This window comes from Oncorhynchus keta, chromosome 2, assembly GCF_023373465.1.
Source record: "Oncorhynchus keta strain PuntledgeMale-10-30-2019 chromosome 2, Oket_V2, whole genome shotgun sequence".
NCBI classification, from domain to species: Eukaryota; Metazoa; Chordata; class Actinopteri; order Salmoniformes; family Salmonidae; genus Oncorhynchus; species Oncorhynchus keta.
Window position 1 is genome coordinate 11,957,719 of NC_068422.1, and position 19,098 is coordinate 11,976,816.

Here is a 19,098-nt window from a genome sequence, read left to right on the forward strand (position 1 = left end):
TTAAATGCATTATGATGGCTTCAGAGGGTGTTGAAAGTGCAAAGTGATGAGCTTGATGCTCCTTTCCAATAAATACAGAGGGTCTTATTCTGGTGGTTGCTCTTTGACAAATAAAAATTCTCACTCTTTTGTCTATAATAATCTCATAATGTAGGCTGGCCTGCCCGCACTGTATTTGCGAGCTGTTTGCTAGAGCACACTGCCAATACCAGAGTGGGCACATTCGCTATATAAAGCAATATGTTTCGGTGGGAAAACCATCAGTAGAGTTGAAAATATGATGGAAACCAATTTAACTTGTATATTTTATTCGGTGCATTGGTATTTAACCACAAAAGTTATTTTATGTACACTATGTCATCGCACACATTATTTTATCTGCAACAAGTAAATTTGATAGAAACATCTCTGGTGGGAAAATGCGCATATTGTTTTTATGCGGATTTTTTTGAATATTCGCATGAAAACCTGTTGCCAATTGGATTGAAACCTAGCTACCGACAACAAAGCACACGTAGACAATGTATGTTTGTAAAACATGTGTCTCGGGGTTCGAATTTTAAGATAAAATTTTCATTTAGATTTGTTTATTTCACATCCATTAATTATTTACTAAAATAACGTTAAACTCTCATTTTCAGCTTTCAAAATGTTTTTAGATTTTTTTTTCTAAAGCGTTTCATGTCTGGATGTCACCGTTTTGCACTGTTTTTGTCCTGTCTCACACGCAGACTTTTGACTTTTTTTTAATGTATTACACTTACAAAAGTCTTGAGTCTTAATTACAAAATATTTAATGTAGCTGTTTAAAAAAAAGAGTCAAATAAATGGAAACTATATACATATTAGATGTGCATAAACCATTTGATTTTTTTAAAACCCAAAATAAAGTCATCTCTAAGTATTTTGTCATTACCACCATGACAAGCAAATTTCATGATAATAACCTTTTTTCAAAAGTTTGTGTACACGGTTACCATAGATATGAAAAGTGGCAGTGGAGCACATGGATGTCATGGAGGGGAATTCCAATTTTGATGCCAGGAAATGTGTCACGACAGTCGGTCCCTCTCCTTTTTCGGGCGGTGTTCGGTGGTCGATGTCACCGACCTTCTAGCCATCATTGATCAATTTTTCATTTTTGTTTTGTCTTGTCTTCCTACACACCTGGTTCCAATCCCATCAATTACATCTTGTGTATTTAACCCTCTGTTTCCCCTCATGTCCTTGTCGGAGATGGTTGTGTAGGTGTTTATTGTAGGTGTTTATTGTTAATTCTGGTGTGCGATGGGTTTTGCACCCTCTATTTGTTATTTTTGTATACTTTGGAGGTTTTGGAGGTTTTGATGTTTATTAAACAGCTCCGTTTTTTCCAAGTACATTCTCCTGCGCCTGACTTCCCTGCCACCAGCACGCACCACATTACAGAATCTCCGACCATACTATGGAGTCAGCAGGAGAGGGTACCCCGGCCATTGAGGTGGAAGAGCGCATCCAGGAGCATGCAGTTATGCTTCACCATCTTGGTGTTGCCATGGATCGCGTTGTCCAGACAATGGACTGCTGGGAGAGACGGGGAGTTCTTCCAGCGCCTCCACCAGCACAACCGGGGTCTCTCTTGAGCGCCTCTTTCCCACCTGAACCCAGTGGGATCCGTCTCTCCTTGGCCCAGGAGTATGATGGGAGGGCTTCGAACTGCCAGGGGTTTTTACTGCAATTAAACCTTTATCGACTCCATCGGATCGTGAGAGTGTGTCTGCCCTCATCTCGAACATCACCGGGAGAGCCCTGGAGTGGGCCAACGCCGCATGGAGAGAGGGAGATGCGGCGTTGGACAAGTTTGAGGAGTTCACCCAGTCTTCGACCTACCCGAGGGTAGAGCGGCGGGTGAGCGCCTCTACCATCTGAGGCAGGAGACGAAGAGCACCCAGGAGTTGGCCCTGAAGATTAGGACCCTGGCTGCCGGCGCAGAATGGAGCGACAGGGCCCTGATCGAACATTGTTGTTGCAGTCTGAGCGAGGACGTCCATCGGGAGCTGGCCTGCAGAGACACCAACCTCACGTTCGACCAGCTGGTGGACCTGTTTATCTGGCTGGACAACCTGCTGGCTACTCGTGGACGTCCAGATCAGGGTCTGGTGGTTCCATCCTCCCGCACCCCCTCTCCGATACCTATGGAGCTGGGAGGGGCGGTGCGCAGGGAGACCGGAGGGGGTTCCCGCTCGTGCACCATCTGTGGCCGCAGAGGTCACACTGCCGGTCGGTGCCGGGTTGGTTCCTCTGGCAATCGAGGTAGCAGGCAGGGCGCTCTGGTGTCACCCCAGGTGAGCCGGCACCATTCTCTCCCAGAGCCCTCTGTTTCACACATGTTTGTGTCTGTCACTTTTCCTGATTTTTCTCCGTATTCCCAGCATAAGGCGCTCGTAGATTCAGGCTCGGCTGGGAATTTCATTGATTGAATGTTAGCTCATAATAGTTCCCCATTAATGCCTTAGATATTTGACCATTAGGGCCAGGGATAATTAGGGAGTTCACCGCTCCGTTGGGTATGGTGACGCAGACGGGTCATACGGAGAGAATTAGTCTCTTCCTCATTGACTCTCCTGCGTTTCCCGTGGTGCTGGGCCTACCCTGGTTAGCTTTTCATAACCCCACTGTTTTTTGGCCACAGAGGGCTCTCACTGGGTGGTCACGAGAGTGCTCAGGTATGTGTTTAGGGGTTTCCATTGGTGCTACAACGGTGGAGAGTCCAGACCAGGTCTTGACCATGCGCATTCCCCCTGAATATGCCAATTTGGCTCTCGCCTTCTCTAAAAAGAAGGCGACTCAATTACCACTGCATAGACGGGGCGATTGTGCGATAGACCTCCTGGTAGATGCTGCACTTCCCAGGGGTCATGTGTATCCCCTCTCACAAGCGGAGATGGAGGCTATGGAAACATATGTCTCCGAATCCCTGCGTCAGGGGTACATTCGGTCCTCCACTTCACCCACCTCCTCAAATGTATTTTTTGTGAAGAAGAAGGAGGGGGGTCTGCGCCCGTGTATTGACTATCAGGGTCTGAATCAGATCACGGTGAGGTATTGTTACCCGCTACCGCTCATAGTTACAGCGATAGAGTCAATGCACCGGGCACGCTTCTTCACCAAACTAGATCTCAGGAGCTCTTACAACCTGGTGCGTATCCGAGAGGGAGAGGAGTGGAATACGGCTTTCAGTGCCACCTCTGGGCACTATGAGTACCTTGTCATGCCGTACTGGTTGATGAATGCGCCCTCAGTCTTCCAAGCCTTTGTAGACAAGATTTTCAGGGACCTGCACGGGAAGGGTGTAGTGGTGTATATTGATGACATTTTGATATACTCCGCTACACGCGCTGAGCATGTGTCCCTGGTGCGCAGAGTGCTTGGTCGCCCGTTAGAGCATGACCTGTACGTCAAGGCTGAGAAATGCCTGTTCTTCCAACAGTCCGTCTCCTTCCTAGGGTATCCCATTTCCACGTCAGGGGTAGAGATGGAGAGTGACCGCATTGCAACCGTGCGTAATTGGCCGATTCCCACCACGGTAAAGGAGGTGCAGCGGTCCTTAGGGTTTGCCAACTACTACTGGAGGTTTATCCTGGGTTTTGGTCGGGGCCCCCCCTCACTGCTGAAGGGGGGCCCGGTGCGCTTGCAGTGGTCAGATGAGGCGGACAGGGCTTTTAGTCACCTGAGCTCCCATGCTGTCCCATCCGGATCCCTCTTTGGCGTCCATAGTGGAGGTGGATGCGTCCGAGGCTGGGATAGGAGTGGTGCTCTCTCAGCATGCCACCGAAGCTCCACCCCTGTGCCTTCTTCTCGAAGAAGCTCAGCCCGGCAGAGCGAAACTATGATGTAGGGGACCGGGAGCTTGTTGGCTGTCGTCAAGGCCTTGAAGGCGTGGAGACATTGGCTTGAGTGGGCTAAAAACCCTTTTCTCATCTGGACTGACCACCATCATCTGGAGTACATCCGGGTGGCGAGGAGACTGAACCCTCGCCAGGCAAGGTGGGCCAAGTTTTTCCCCCATTTTGTATTTACCCTTTCATACAGACCAGGCTCTCAGAACATTAAGGCAGACACATTGTCCCGGCTGTATGACACGGAGGAGCGGCCCATGTATCCCACTCCCATACTCCCGGCCTCTTGCCTGGTGGCACCGGTAGTGTGGGAGCTGGACGTGGACATTGAGCAGGCGTTGCGTACAGAGCCCGCTCCCCTTCAATGTCTGGCTGGGCGTCTGTACGTTCCATCTGCTGCCCTCGACCAGCTAATCTATTGGGCCCATACTTCACCCTCCTCTGGTCATCATGGTATCGGTCGGACGGTGCTCTGTCTTAGTGAGAGGTACTGGTGGCCTAATTTAGCTAAGGATATGAGGGTTTATGTTACCTCCTGCTCGGTGTGCACCCAGTGCAATGCTCCTAGACACCTGCCCAGAGGTAAGTTATTTTTTTCTTTTTTCTTTTACCTTTATTTTACTAGGCAAGTCAGTTAAAACCTGTTAAAGATAGGGCTGACTACTGCCCCCTTTGGAGGAATTGCGTGCCCATAGTAAACAGAAAGAAAATCTGTCCAAAATTGCTAATATATGCATATAATAATTATAATTGAATAGAAAACACTCTAAAGCTTCTAAAACCGTTCAAATTATGTCTGTATGTAAAGCAGAACTCTCAGGGCAGCCATTCTCCCAAACTCTCTCTTGTCATCATGAAAGTTGGGCCAACTTTGACGTCATCGCCCCCACCCTTCCCAACCAGCTACAGATCTGGGAACAGTTTCTATCTATTCAGCGTGATGTCTGCTTTCAGTGGGGCCTGTCATTGTGAGAATCGCATGCTCCCTCCACTTTTGGCGGGCTGAAACCTTCAGGTCACGCGAAAATACAGGCACTTTGATGCGCGCGTCGGGTCCAGAGCTCTCTTTCTTCCAGGGTTGACCAAAAGATGTCTGTTTGTCTGTTCGAGCTAAGGATTGTTTTCCATGTTCCGAACATGCTAAAGCTTGATTCTGCACTTAGTTTGACCAGTTTCGTCGACATATAATATGCAATTTTGAAGTTTTGATGCGCATCCACTAGAATTTTGGCTGCATTTCAGACGGAATTTGTCGTGTTTGATAGCCCAAAGACACAGACTTGAAAACCAAACGCAGTTTTTGGTAAGTATGACTACTTCCACGGCTTATGATCGAAGAACATCAAAGGTAAGGGAATATTTATGTGGTTATTTTTGTGTTTCTGTGGAGTCCAACATAGAGGAGACATAATGCTAATGTGTGAGCGCCGTCTCATATTATAGCCTAGTGAACGAATTCGGTAACGTTAAAAATAAATGTAACACAGCGGTTGCATTAAGAAGAAGTGTATCTTTCTATCTATATGTAGAATATGTATATTTAGTTAAAGTTTATGATGTGTATTGCTTGTTATCTGACGTTATCTGCCGGAGCTATCATCATTTCTCCGGACATTTGAGTAGCATTTTTTGAACATCGATTCATTGTAAACAGAGATTTATGGATATAAATAGCATATTATTGAAAAAAACATAAATGTACTGTGTAACATGTCCTATTACTGTCATCTGATGAAGATTTTCAAAAGGTTAGTGAATTATTTTGGTGGTCTTTGGTGGTGGTTTGACATAAATATGTGCTATGTTTTCGCCGTAAAACATTTTAGAAATCTGACTTGCTGGCTGGATGAACAAGGTGTTTATCTTTCATTTGAGCTATTGGACTTGTTAATGTGTGGAGGTTAAATAGTTCTAAGAATATTTTTGCATTCCATGCGCCACCGTTCCAGCTGAACGTGGGAGGGGTCGTTCCCAAAAGGGAACCCTACCCCGTCATCAGGTTAAGAACAAATTCTTATTTTCAATGACGGCCTAGGAACAGTGGGTTAACTGCCTGTTCAGGGGCAGAACGACAGATTTGTCAGCTCGGGGATTTGAACTTGCAATCTTTCAGTTACTAGTCAAACGCTCTAACCACTAGGCTACCCTGCCGCCCCGAAGTTACAAGCCTTACCCGTTCCACAACGGCCATGGTCGCACCTGTCAGTGGAATTCCTGACTGATCTTCCTCCTTCACAGGGAAACACCACTATCCTTGTGGATCGTTTCTCTAAATCCTGCCGTCTCCTCCCTCTGCCTGGTCTCCCTATGGCTCTACAGACTGCGGAGGCCTTGTTTACACACGTCTTCCGGCACTACAGGGTGCCTGAGGATATAGTGTCTGATCGAGGTCTCCCCAGTTCACTTCAAGGGTCTGGAAGACGTTCATGGAACGTCTGGGGATCTCGGTTAGCCTTACCTCAGGTTTTCACCCCGAGAGTAAAGGGCAGGTGGAGAGAGATAACCAGGATGTGGGTAGGTTTCTGAGGTCTTATTGCTAGGACCGGCCGGGGGAGTGGGCAGCGTTCATGCCCTGGGCAGAGATGGCCCAGAACTCGCTCCGCCACTCTTCCACAAACCTCACCCCCTTCCAGTGTGTATTTGGTTATCAGTCGGTTCTGGTTCCTTGGCATCAGAGTCAGACCGAGGCTCCTATGGTGGACGACTGGTTCCAGTGTGAGGAGGAGACATGGGACGCTGCTCATGTCCATCTTCAGCGTGCCATGCTGCACCAGAAAGTTGGTGCAGACCGTCACCGCAGTGCGGCCCCGGTATTTGCACCAGGTTGATCGGGTCTGGCTCTCGACCCGACACCTGCCCCTTCGCCTGCCCTGCCAGAAGCTGGGTCCGCGGTTTGTGAGGCCATTTAAAGTCCTGAGTTTTTCACAGTCTGCACGGTCTGTGCTCAGAACAAGACTCCTCGGCAAGCTTCGGCTGGTATTTTTCAACCTCTGCCTGCCCTCACCATCCCTGGTCCCACATATCCCTGGATTTCGTCACGGGTCTCCCCCGTCTGAGGGAAACACTGCCGTCCTGACTGCGATCGACTAGTTTTCCAAAGCCACCCACTTCATTCCTCTCCCCAAACTACCCTCGGCCAAGGAGACGGCCCAGCTCATGTTGCAGCACCTCTTCTGGATCCATGGATTACCCGTGGACATGGTCTCCGACCGGGATCCTGAGTTCTCGTCCCGGTTCTGGAAGGTGTTCTGCACCCTCATTGGGTCGTCGGGCAGCCTGCCTCTGGGTTCCATCCCCTGTCCAACGGCCAGTCGGAGCAAACCAACCTGGACCTCGAGACTACTCTATGCTGCCTGGTCTCCGCCAACCCCACCACCTGGAGCCAGCAGCTTGTGTGTGTGGAATACGCCCGCAACACCCTTCCCTGCTCTGCCACGGGCCTATCGCCATCTGAGTGTTCCCTGGGGTATCAGGTCCCGCTCTTTCCCGAGCAAGAAGAGGAGGTCGGCATAACTTCTGCCCAGATGTTTGTCCGCCGCTGTCGTTGTACCTGGAGGAGAGCCCGGTCGGCCCACAAGCCCTCAACTGGAAGCATCATTAAATAGTAGCCACAAAACACCAATCTCAACTTCAACATGGCCTTCTAGGCAGAGTTCCTCTGTTCAGTGTTTGTGTTCTTTTGCCCATCTTAATCTTTTATTTTTATTGGCCAGTCTGAGATATGTCTTTTTCTTTGCAACTCTGCCCAGAAGGCCAGCATCCCGGAGTCGCCTCTTCACTGTTTGTGTGTGTGTGTGTGACATTGAGACGGGTGTTTTGCAGGTACTATTTCATGAAGCTGCCAGTTGAGGACTTGTGAGGCGTCTGTTTCTCAAACTAGACACTCTAATGTACTTGTCCTCTTACTCAGTTGTGCACCGGGGCCTTCCACTCCTCTTTCTATTCTGCTTAGAGCTAGTTTGCGCTGTTCTGTGAAGGGAGTAGTACACAGCGTTGTACGAGATCTTCAGTTTCTTGGCAATTTCTTGCGTGGAAAATCCTTCATTTCTCAGAACAAGAATTGACTGATGAGTTTCAGAAGAAAGGTCTTTGTTTCTGGCCATTTTGAGCCTGTAATTGAACCCACAATTGCCGATGTTCCTGATAGACTATTTGTTTTGAAGGTCAGTTTTATTGCTTCTTTAATCAGGACAACAGTTTTCAGCTGTGCTAGCATAATTGCAAAGGGGTTTTCTAATGATCAATTAGCCTTTTAAAATGATAAACTTCAGCTAACACAACGTGCCGTTGGTACACAGGAGTGATGGTTGCCAATAATGGGCCTCTGTACGCCTATGTCGATATTCCATAAAAATCAGCCGTTTCCAGCCAAAATAGTTATTTACAACATTAACAATGTCTACACTGTATTTCTGATTAATTTGATGTTATTTTAATGGGAAAAAAAATATTTGCTTTTCTTTAAAAAACAAGGACATTTCTAAGTGACCCCAAACCTTTGAACGGTAGTGTATATCATTGAGTTGTCATGACGTTGGCCTGTTGGGGGAGGTTTATGACCCCCATAAATACCTTTCCCCTTTTTCCTCTCTCTACTCTACTGATGTGACTTTTGAAAATTCCTTTGTTAACATAGAGAGTCTGGTAACATCAAAAGGTGGGAAACAGAACCATATTTCGGTAATCCAACCAGTTGAATATATGCGTGGGTACTTAATGAATATGATGTCAGATCAGTTGGCGTCTGAGACATTATTACTGATGATAGGACGACATAAACTGTATCTTGGAAAGTCTACACATTCTAGTTATCAGATTCACATGGAATTGTTGTGCAAATGTAAATGTTTAAATGTGAAACTATTTGTGAAAAGATTAAACGTAATTTTAGCATCTAAAGGAGAGAATTGGTTGTCATAGAGTAAACTCTGCTCACTCAGAGGCCCGCCCAAGTGAACAGACATTGGTTGTATACTATGAAACACGCACTCCTCTTCACCACTATATAAACCCGTTGAAGAAAATCATACTTCCTGTTCCAAGGACGTGAGGACTTGTGGTCCCTGCGTTAAAAGGACAAGATCACCTACAGAACTAAGCCAACCTCAGCTTGAGCAAGAACCTAACGGAATTAGCATCGAATCTCAATGTGAAGGTGACGATCTACATGCCGGAAGGATGAATTTCGACTATACCAGCCAGAATATAGCATGGCAACGTGGTATGAACTTTGAACTCTTATTCACTAAAGAAGTGATACTTCCTAGCCGATTGACTTAGCCGCAGCAACTGTAAACGTGGGCTAGGAGAGAATGGACAAAAGATCCATTCTACCACGCTCCAGTTCACCAGTAGACATTCTTCAGAGGATAAGAGATCCATGCTGGACAACCCGGCCTTCTATCTACGACCAATCTACCGAAGCGCAGCTCAGAGTAAATATTTATTGCATTTTCCTTTTCCAAATGGGCGGTTATTTAGAATGCATAAGATACTGTATTTGCGATAGCATAGCTGCCTACGGCCCGATAGAGATACAAAATCTCTTCATTTCTCAGTCTTCTGGCTCTTTCATTCAAAACCCAACCCCCTTTCCCTTCCAGCCGACATATCTCTCCGCTAGGAACGTTTTCCTTTATGACATAATTTGTAATCAATGTATGATCCATTCTGTGTAGATGTGATTTATGTAGGTATTTAGTAAATAAATCGTTAAACCAAATGTTGTATTGCTGATTCAACTTGTTAGCCAGGGTTCGTGAAGATAATCAAGAATTTACAACTTTTAGATGAGATTGTATAAGGTTACGATTAAATATTGACTGCTATTGAGGTAAAAGATTACCAGGTCTTTAAGAGTTTATTCGGAAGATAACAGCTCTATAAACATTATTTCGTGGTGCCCTGACTTTCTAGGTAATTACATTTACATGATTAGCTTAATCAGGTTAATTATTTTTTACAATAGCATGTCATATCACTTAATCCGGCATAGCCAAAAGACATGACAGAGTTAATAAAGCTGCATAAAAACATGGTCTCTTTTTTGTTTTCTTGAATAAGGCAGCGCCAAAATGCAGGTGTTTCAGCCTAGCTCAGTGCTTTCTGTGGTGGGGCAAGCTAACAGAAAATACGAGTGTTGCACAGTGATTGGTTCAGTGTTCCGCAACTCATGGGGACACTACGTCACCGCCAAGTCTAAGGGGAGAGCTAGAAAATTCTAGCGCCCTTAGGTGCTGCCATAGAGTTACATTAGAGGTGCCCATCCACGAAGGCTCAAGGTCATTGGCCACAGATAAAATTATGTTGAATCATGTTATATGTACAGTAGCTTTGATTGAACTGATCATGCCAACATCACACTTTCAAAATCTTAGCTAGCAGTCATCATCCACTGGCAAATCCTTTTTAATCTGTGTCATATGAGGAGAAATAATGAAAAACATATCGGTGCTCATCGGCCATTGGACATAAACATTACACAAGTTGGAAATCGTAAATTCAACAATGAGTGTGTCGTGATGTGACTCGATTGAATTAATCATTTAACAATTAACTCATTATGAATTTGTGGCAACACGGAAGAAGTTGTTTAACGAGTTACCATCCCCCGAACTAAACTCAAGATGATGTGTAAAAGAATATTGATAACAGTAATTTATTAATCATTACCTCATATCAGTCTTATACTGAACGTCACAGACTTCTTGAATCTGCAAGAACCCCAGCCTTTTCTGATTATTCAGTTCTGCACAAATGTATTTAATTATTTATTTACTAACTAACTAAATAATAACACATTTATCGTTCATTTGGTAACTACGCTCACAGTAACCATATACCTTGCACACATGCCGCCGCCCATTTTGGTAAGAAATGCAATGTATTTATGTGTAGATGTTTTTATCTGTTCTCTCTCTGTTGAAACCAATCAAACTTTCTATGGGGAATGGCTCGATGGGTGTAAGGTTCTGGTTGTCCACCAGAGTTCACAATGTCCTTCTTCGTAGTTTTGGTCAAATTTAACAGATACTCAGTGATTGTCTGAGATGGGATTTCCTTCCTCCCCACCTTGTGTCTTTAGTCAATGTTCTAGATCCGTTTACATGCACAGCTGCAGACTGTCAATGTTTTGCTCTCGTGAGTTTTTCACATCACACATTTTTCACATCGTGTTGAGTTTCAGAGTTTCCAACAACTCAACGTGTAGCCACGGCTTCACGTCTGCTGGTCTGAATGTTAACTCTTAGTGAGTCCTTTTAAGCACTGGTCGGAAAGGGCAGATCACAATGACACGCTCTTCTAACCTCATTCGGGGCGTGTGTGTAGCCCATGTGTATGTTGTGCAATGTGTGCTAATGGAGTAAGGAGGTTAGGCCATAGTAGCGAAGTAATTACAATTTAGCAAATTAACACTGGAGGAATAGATGTGCAGATGATGATGTGCAAGTAGAAATACTGGTGTGCAAAAAAAGTAAATAAAAACAATATGGGGATGAGGTAGGTAGTTGGATGGGCTATTTACAGATGGGCTGTGTACAGCTGCAGTTATCGGTAAGCTGCTTAGATAGCTGATGCTTAAAGTTAGTGAGGGAGAAATAAGTCTCAAACTTCAGCGATTTTTGCAATTTGCCAGTGATTGGCAGCAGAGAACTGGAAGGAAAGGCGGCCAAAGTAGGTGTTAGCTTTGGGGATGTTCATTGAGATGCACCTGCTGGACCGCGTGCTACTGGTGAGTGTTGTTATGGTGACCAGTGAGCTGAGAAAAGACGGAGCTTTACCTAGCAAAGACTTATAGATGACCTGGAGCCAGCGGGTCTGGCGACGAATATATAGCGAGGGTGGTATATTGGACTTTGGTGACAAAACAGATGACACTGTGATAGACTACATCCAGTTTGCTGAGTAGAGTGTTGGAGGCTATTTTGTAAATTACATCGCCGAAGTCGAGAATCGGTAGCATAGTCAGTTTTACGAGGGCATGTTTGAGCAGCTTGAGTGAAGGAGGCATTGTTGTGAAATAGGAAGCCAATTCTAGATTTATTTTTGGATTGGAGATGCTTAAGACACCTAGGCATTTGTAGTTGTAGTGATGCTAGTTGTTCTTTCAGAACATCTGCTATCTGGATTTGGGTGAAGCAGAAGCTGGGGAGGCTTGGGGAAGTAGCTGCGGGGAGTGCAGAGCTGTTGAACGGGGTTGGGGTAGCCAGGATGAAAGCATGGCCAGCCTTAGAGAAATGCTTATTGAAATTCTCGATTATCATGGATTTATCGATGGCGACAGTGTTTCCTAGCCTCAGTGCAGTAGGCAGCTGGGAGGAGGTGTTCTTATTCTCCATGGACTTTTGCTCCAAAACATTTCCCAGACATGCCGCTATGCAAATAATTTGCAATTAGTGACTCTTACATGTAATCCATATTAATTTAAAGAAACAAACCTTTTGAGTGAGCAGAATGTAAAAAAGTATGTTTTATTTTCAGTCACAATTGTGGCATATGGGAACAAGCATTGCTCTGCCTGTAATACAATTAACAATCATTTACCCCTATTCCCCAGGCTCAGTATGTACACTATACAGTTGAAGTGGGAAGTGAACATACACTTAGGTTGGAGTCATTAAAACTCGTTTTCCAACCACTCCACAAATGTCTTGTTAACAAACTATAGTTTTGGGAAGTCGGTTAGTACATCTACTTTGTGCATGACACAAGTAATTTTCCAACAATTGTTCACAGACAGATTATTTCACTTGTAATTCACTGTATCACAATTCCAGTGAGTCTGAATTGTACATACACTAAGTTGACTGTGACTTTCAACAGCTTGGAAAATTCAAGAAAAGGATGTCATGGCTTTAGAAGCTTCTGATTGGCTAATTGACATCATTTGAGTCAATTGGAGGTGTACCTGTGGATGTATTTCAATGCCTACCTTCAAACTCAGTGCCTCTTTGCTTGACATCATGGGAAAATAAAAAGACATCAGACAAGACCTCAGAAAATAATTTGTAGACCTCCACAAGTCTGGTTCATCCTTGGGAGCAATTTCCAGACGCCTGAAGTTACCACGTTCATCTGTACAAACAATAGTACGCAAGTATAAACACCTTGGGACCACGCAGCCGGCATTCCGCTCAGGAAGGAGATGTGTTCTGACTTCTAGAGATGAGCGTACTTTGGTGGGAAAAGTGCAAATCAATCCCAGAACAACAGCAAAGGACCTTGTGCAGACACTGGAGGAAACAGGTACGAAAGTATCTATTTCAAACAGTAAAACCAGTCCTATATCGACATAATCTGAAAGGCCGCTCAGCAAGGAAGAAGCCACTACTCCAAAACCGCCATAAAAAAGCCAGACTACAGTTTGCAACTGCACATGGGGACAAAGATTGTACTTTTTGGAGAAATGTCCTCTGGTCTGATGAAACAAAAATAGAACTGTTTGACCATAATGACCATTGATATGTTTGGAGGAAAAAGGGGGAGACTTGCAAGCTGAAGAACACCATCCCAACCGTGAAGCACAGGGATGGCAGCATCATGTTGTAGGGGTGCTTTGCTGCAGGAGGGACTGGTGCACTTCACAAAATAGATGGCTTCATGAGGAAGGAAAATTATGTGGATTTATTGAAGCAACATCTCAAGACATCAGTCAGGAAGTTAAAGCTGGGTCGCAAATGGATATTCCAAATGGACAATGACCCCAAGCATACTTCCAAATTTGTGGCAAAATGGCTTAAGGACAACAAAGTCAAGGTATTGAAGTGGCCATCACAAATCTCTAACCTCAATACCATTCGAAAATTTGTGGGCAGAACTGAAAATGCGTGTGTGAGCAAGGAGGCCTACACACCTGACTCAGTTACACCAGCTCTGTCAGGAGGAATGGGCCTAAATTCACCCAATTTATTGTGGGAAGCTTGTGGAAGTCTATTTGAAACATTTGACCCAAGTTAAACAATTTAAAAGCAATGCTACCAAATACTAATTGAGTGTATGTAAACGTTTGACCCACTGGGAATGTGATGAAAGAAATTAAAGGTGAAATAAATCATTCTCTCTACTATTACTCTGACATTTTGCATTCTTAAAATAAACTGGTGATCCTAACTGACTAAGGGGTATGTAAAACTTCTGACTTCAACTGTATATAAAAAAGTATGTGGACACTCTTTAAAATGAGTGGATTTGGCTATTTCAGCCACACCCGTTGCTGACAGGTTTATAAAATTGAGCACACAGCCATGCAATCTTCATAGACAAACATTGGCAATAGAATGGCCTTACTGAAAAGCTCAGTGACTTTCAACGTGGCACCGTCATAGGATTCCACCTTTCAAACAAGTCAGTTCGTCAAATTTCTGCCCTGCTAGTGCTGCCTCGGTCAACTGTAAGCACTGGTATTGTGACACTGTTCCAACTTTCTGGCAACAGTTTAGGGAAGGCCCTTTACTGTTTCAGCATGACAATGCCCTTGTCCACGAAGCGAGGTCCAAACAGAAATGGTTTGTGGAGATCGGTGCGAAATAACATGACTGGCCTGCACACAGCCCTGACCTCAACCCCATTGAACACGTTTGGGATGAATTGGAATACAGACTGCGAGCCAGACCTTATCGCCCAACATCAGTGTCCGACCTCACTAATGCTCTTGTGGCTGAATGGGAGTAAGTCCCCTCATTAATGTTCCAACATCTAGTGGAAAGCCTTCCCAGGAGAGTGGAGGCTGTTATAGCAGCAAAGGGGGTACCAACTCCATATTAATGTTAATGATTTTGGAATGAGCAGGTGTCCACATCATGTAGTGTACACTACCGGTCAAAAGTTTTAGAACACTACTCATTCAAGGGTTTTTCTTTATTTGTACTATTTTCTACATTGAAATAAGACCTATGAAATAACAAATATGGGATCATGTAGTAACCAAAAAAGTGTTAAACAAATCAAAATATATTTTATATTTGAGATTCTTCAAATAGCCACCCTTTGCCTTGATGACAGCTTTGCACACTCTTGGCATTCTCTCAACCAGCTTCCATGAGGTAGTCACCTGGAATGCATTTCAATTTACAGGTGTGCCTACTTAAAAGTTAATTAATGGATTTTCTTTCCTTCTTAATGTGTTTGAGCCAATCAGTTGTTTCTGGTAGGGGGTATACAGACCAAGTCCTCAAATAAGCAAAGAGAAATGACAGTCCATCATTACTTTAAGACATGAAGGTCAGTCAATACAGAAAATGTGAACAACTTTGACAGTTTCTTCAAGTGCAGTCACAAAAACCATCAAGCGCTATGATGAAACTGGCTCTCATGAGGACCGCCACAGGAATCGAAGACCCAGAGTTACCTCTGCTGCAAAGGATAAGTTCATTAGAGTTTCCAGCCACAGAAATTGCAGCCCAAATAAATGCTTCACAGAGTTCAAGTAACAGACACATCTCTACATCTACTGTTCAGAGGAGACTACGTGAATCAGGCCTTCATGGTCGAATTGCTGCAAAGAAACCACTACTAAAGGACACCAATAAGACGAAGAGACTTGCTTGGGCCAAGAAACATGAGCAATGGAAATTAGACCTTTGGTCTAGAGTCCTGATTGGAGATTTTTGGTTCCAACCGCCGTGTCTTTGTGAGAAGTGGGTGTGATGAACAGATGATCTCCGCATGTGTTTTGCCCACCGTAAAGCATGGAGGAGGTGTTATGGTGTCAGGGTGCTTTGCTGGTGACACTGTCTGTGATTGATTTAGAATTCAAAGCACGCTTAACCAGCATGGCTACCCCAGCATTCTGCAGCGATACACCATCCCATCTTGTTTACGCTTAGTGGGACTATCATTTAGGACAATGACCTAACACACATCCAGGCAGTGCAAGGGCTATTTTACAAAGAAGGAGAGTGATGGAGTGCTGCGTCAGATGACATGGCCTCCACAATCCCCCGACCTCAACAAAATTGAGATGTTTTGGGATGAGTCGGACCGCAGAGTGAAGGAAAAGCAGTCAACAAGTGCTCATCAAATGTGGGAACTCCTTCGAGACTGTTGGAAAAGCATTTCAGGTGAAGCTGGTTGAAAGAATGCCAAGAGTGTGCAAAGCTGTCATCAAGGCAAAAGGTGGCTATTTGAAGAATCTCAAATATAAAATATATTTTGATTTGATTAACACTTTTTTGGTTACTACATGATTCCAAGTGTTATTTCAAAGTTTTGATGTCTTTACTATTATTCTACAATGTAGAAAATAGTAAAAATAAAGAACAACCTTTGAATGAGTAGGTGCTCTAAAACTTTTGACAGGTAGTGTATGTACCTCAGCCCACTTACCAACACACCTAAACCCAATTACCCACACACCCCAGTCCAATGCCCTAGCCCCCAACACCCACATTCCAATACCCTAATATTGATACAATCAAGTCCTGATACACCCATATCCAAGCCCTAATGTCCCAATACACCCACATCCTAGCCCTAATGTCCCACTACACCCATACCCTAGCCCTATAAAGCTCTATTTGTTACCCATAGACTCCAGTTCTATCTCAGCCATTACCCAGTTTTTCAAAGCCTGTATTCTGCCAAGCCATCAACATTTACCCATATCCAACTATCCCTTGCACACCCAACCTTGTTAGTTGCATGTCTTAGTCCTGTAACATCTGACCTGTGTACCTTAACCAATTCACAGATAAAATCATGGAACAGTGGTATCACTCATTTGCCTCAGGCTCATTCACTTTTTTTCTACCACAAACTTGTTACCAGAAAGCGGTGTTGTAGTACTCGAGTCAGGGACTCGGACTTCACTGTGATGACCCTCCCACTCTGTCTGCCGAAATATTTATCTTTGCTCTTGTTTTCCTTAATAGGATGTCGGTAGCCGTAGCTGGGAGGGTCAGTGAAGTGTGACAAACCTGGGCTTGGGTGTGTCCCGGGGATAAATACACCTTTCCCCCATACATTGAGGAGACTCTCTCCACGCAGACACACTCCTGTTTTTGGTTGTGGCATTTTGGGGCTTCTTTGTGTTTGTTTTGGCACCTCTCAACACCCCTCATTATCACCATCTATGCACGCATCCACTCACTTACACTGCTGACTACACAACATTTCTACTTGGATATAGTTTACTTTAATAAATATGTTTGATTTCTTTATCTTTGCGTTGTCTACCTCTTTGTTACGGGCTATGAGCCGGTTCGTAACAACTTTGATTCAAGTTACGTTTTTTGTGACTCGACTCTGACTCAACAGACTTTCTCTCTTGCATGATTCAATATACTAGCTACAAGAGCAAATGTTACATAGCTACTGTATTAGCAGTCTAGCCTTACTTAGCTTTCTACCTTACTAAATATAGCTTCAAAAATTATTGGCCCACAGCTTTTAGCACTGCCAAGTGACTTGGGACTCAACCTGGACCTGAGGTTTAGTGCATTTACTACATCACTACCAGAAAGGATTTGAAGGGATAATTACATCCATTCAGACCCATTACCTGTATTTGCCTGGTACATCTTATTACTCAAATAAACCAGGTAAATTCATGGGTATAAAGCTTAATACTCATAAAACAGGTTTACCCTTGTGTCCAAGTCGCAACATTCATACAAACCAGGCCTACAAATCTGCACTTCTGCCGTAATATACCCATGCGAACCTGGTTTACACCAGTGGCTATGTACAATACGTTGATAAACACAGCTCTGCTCTGCAACTATTTAGTAAAACTCACATAAACCAGGGCTACACTTGTGCAAGAGACACTGAACAAAACTACTGACATTAATTATATACGTTATACTAATTGAGTTTAAAGGTCTATACATTCCCAATTCCCCCTGAAATAACAAAATTAAAATTTGTCAAAATCACTGATTTAAGCATATGCAAAGGCTAATGGTCATGGTAAAATAATCTGTAAGATCATCTTGATAAAGTATACCCATAACCCAAATTAACTTCAATCTACTGAAAAAATAATCTGGTATGATTAAATATATACATTAACATAGAGCCACTGTATTGTCCTCCAAAAATATGTGGACACCCCTTCAAATGAGTGGATTTGGCTATTCCTGCCACACCCGTTGCTGACAGGTGTATAAAATAGAGCACACAGCCATCTAGTCACCATAGACAAACATTGGCAGTAGAATGGCCATACTGAGGAGCTCAGTGATTTTCAACATGGCACCATCATAGGATGCCACCTTGCTAACAAACCAGTTCTTCAAATGTCTGCCCTGCTCTGCTAGAGCTGTCCCGGTCAACTGCTGTTATTGTGAAGTGGAAACGTCTAGGAGCAACAATGGCTCAGCCGCAGTGGTAATCCACACAAGCTCAAAGAACAGGACCACATAGCATGTAAAAACTGGCTGTCCTCGGTTGCAACACTCACTAGAGTTAAAAACTGCCTCTGGAAGCAACGTTGGCACAATAACTGTTCGTTGGGAGATTCTTGAAATGGGTTTCCATGGCCGAGCAACCGCACAAGCATACCTGGAGTGGTATAAAGCTTGCCGCCATTGGACTTTGGAGCAGTGGAAACACGTTTTCTGGAGAGATTAATCATGCTTCACCATGAGTTCAAAGAAGGCACTTTCCTGTTTCAGCATGACAAAGGCCCTGTGCACAAAGCAAGATCCATACAGAAATGGTTTGTTGAGATCGGTGTGGAAGAACCTGGCTAGCATGCAGAGCCCTGACCTCAACCCCATTTTATACCTTTGGGATGAATTGGAACGCCAACTTCAAGCCAGGCCTAAATGCCCAACATCAGTGTGGCTGAATGGAAGAAAATCACCACAGCAATGTTCCAACATCTAATGGAAAGCTTTCCCAGAAGAGTGGAGGTTGTTATGGGGGGGGCAACTCCATATTATTGCCCATGGTTTCAGAATGAGATGTTTGACGAGCAGGTGTCCACATCCACAACATGACTAAAAGAATCTTTTCTCATTTGAAAATATACATTAGCCACCTGGCTACAATTCACTTGTATTTCCGGTAACAAATTACGTATCAACTATGTTATTTTGTTCAACATGGTCAGACGTAATCAAACACTTTTTCATGAAAGTGACATGATTAGGAGAAATAGAATTTCACACTATTGGACAATGCATAAAAACTTTTTCATGGATCAAAAGGTTTCATTTATTATCACCTGGTAAGACATTAGGTCTATTTACAAGAGTAAAAAACTACTTATTCCACC